We start from the raw sequence: 2413 nt of genomic DNA on the forward strand, positions 1-2413 counted from the left end.
GACCTGACTATTCCCCATGGGCCCTTGAGTGGATAAGAAAACAAGCTCTGGGAGAAAAGCCTGGGGAGGGAGATTGGAGTAGGGACCGGGAAGGTAGACTGATCTTACCGGAAGTACTTGGGAAATACATGCTCACCAACCTACACAGATCCACCCATCTAGGCTGGAAGAAGTTGCTCAGTCTTTTTCAGCATGCACAGTTGGTATTTCCACACCAGAATGAGGCTGCACGTGAGATCACGGGGGGATGTGAGAGCTGTGCAAAGCTAAGACCAGCCCCAAAGGGGCTCCACCTGACAGGTATCTGGGAGAGGGGGAGGGCCCCAGGAAGAAGTTGGGAGATAGACTTCACCGAGGTAAAGCCAGGAAAGTATGGGTACAAGTATTTGCTAGTCATGGTGGATACTTTTTCAGGATGGGTGGAGGCTTTTCCAACTAAACATGAAACTAGCCAGATGGTGGCAAAGAAATTAATAGAGGAGATAGTCCCCAGATATGGGATCCCTGAGGCTATAGGTTCCGATAACAGCTCAGCTTTCGTTAGTAAGGTCCTACAGGGACTAGCCCAAGCTTTGGGGATGGATTGGAAGTTACATTGTGCCTATAACCCACAAAGCTCTGGGCAAGTAGAAAGAATGAATCGGACATTAAAGGAGACCCTTTCTAAATTAGTAATTGAGACTGACAGTGACTGGGTGTCCCTCCTCCCCTTAGCCATTTTCCAGGTTTGAAACTCCCCCTATGTGCATGGTCTAACTCCCTTTGAAATAATGTATGGGGCCCCTCCGCCAATAACCTGGCGAGCGCAGCCCCCGGGGGAAGAGAAGTCAGCCCCCGACTATTTAAATGTGTTGCAATCCCTTGCCAAAGTACAACAGGAAATTTGGTCCCTAATCAAAGCATACCATGAAGGGGAGAGAACCCCAATTGTGGGGCATGGCATAGTCCCAGGGGATATGGTCTGGGTAAAAAGACACAAAGTAAAAACTCTTGAACCCAGATGGAAGGGACCTTATGTTGTATTGTTTACCACCCCACTGATCTAAAGGTTGATGGTATTGCTCCCTGGGTCCACCATACCCACGTTCAGAAGGCCCTGCCTCTCGAGGACCAGGAATCCTGTGTGAAGAAGTGGGAGGTGCGGCAAAATCCTGCTAATCCCTTGAAGCTACAGCTGAGCCGGACATGAAAGGATTCCTGCTGATAAGCTCACTGTTATGGGCTCTCCAGAGAACAGTAGTGTTAGCGGGAGCTCAGAACACCAACCCCCACCAACCGGTGCGCCAGACGTGGATCCTGCGAAATGGCGACACTCATGAGGAATGGGGCCAAATCTCTCGTATTGCCCCACTGTGGACATGGTGGCTGGACCTGTATGTAAACTTAGAACTTGTATTGAGGGAATCCCTCCCCGAGAACCCACCCTGGCGTGTCTAGAAGAGCCGCCAAACTACTCGTAGCAATGGGTTTTATGCTTGCCCTAGTTTCCGGACAGGATGGTGGAAGCAACATTGTGGGGGTGCTGAAAGTTTTTATTGTGCTGAATGAGATTGCGTAGAGACTACCGATGGACAGGAGAGACGGAAAGCTTCCCCTGATTTAATTGACATGAGATTTATCAATCCGTATGATAGGCAAAAAGTGTCTCTTGAAGCCAATAAAATAAAAATCACCTTTACCTCAAAAGGAAAACAAGATAGGAGGTGGACAAGTGGTCTGACATGGGGCCTGAGACCTAACTCACGGCCACCGACTATAGGGGTTATGTTTCAGATCTTCCTCAAGGTCGAGGCAGTAGTCGAATTGGCAATAGGGCCCAACCCAGTGCTGAAACCTCCCCGCCCAGAGCCCTGACGTCCTACACCGAGGCTCATTCTCCAGCCTACTACATCTGCTACCCCAACTATGGGAAACCCACCTCCTTTCAAGAATTCCATGTGGGAACTGATACAAGCAGTGGTAGAGACCCTAAATTACACCAGTCCCTCCCTTGAGGACCCATGTTGGTTATGCTACCCGGGATCCCCACCTTTCTATGAAGCAATCAGGATGAATGGCTCTTACACTCTCATCCTACTTACTGGGACAGGAGACCATGGGGATTCACTATTTCCCAGGTTTCTAGCACTGGTACCTGTGTAGGCACAGTTCCAGCATCCCAAAGCCAGGTATGCTCCTCAAGCATTACCGGCCCATGGGAGCAGGAAAAGTGGGTTATACCCTCTTCAGGATGGTGGCTTTGCTCAAAAATAGGCCTCACCCCAGCATTATCCACCTCTGTGTTTAACTCCACTGCTGAGTTCTGTGTACTAGTGGCCATTCTGCCCCAGCTTTCATACCACACCCATGAATCTTTTCTCTCTTACTGGGAAGAAAGACTAGGTCCCCTTAGGAGTAAAAGGGAGCCCATCAC

Source organism: Nannospalax galili, unplaced genomic scaffold, assembly GCF_000622305.1.
Source record: "Nannospalax galili isolate Female #2095 unplaced genomic scaffold, S.galili_v1.0 scaffold417, whole genome shotgun sequence".
NCBI lineage: Eukaryota > Metazoa > Chordata > Mammalia > Rodentia > Spalacidae > Nannospalax > Nannospalax galili.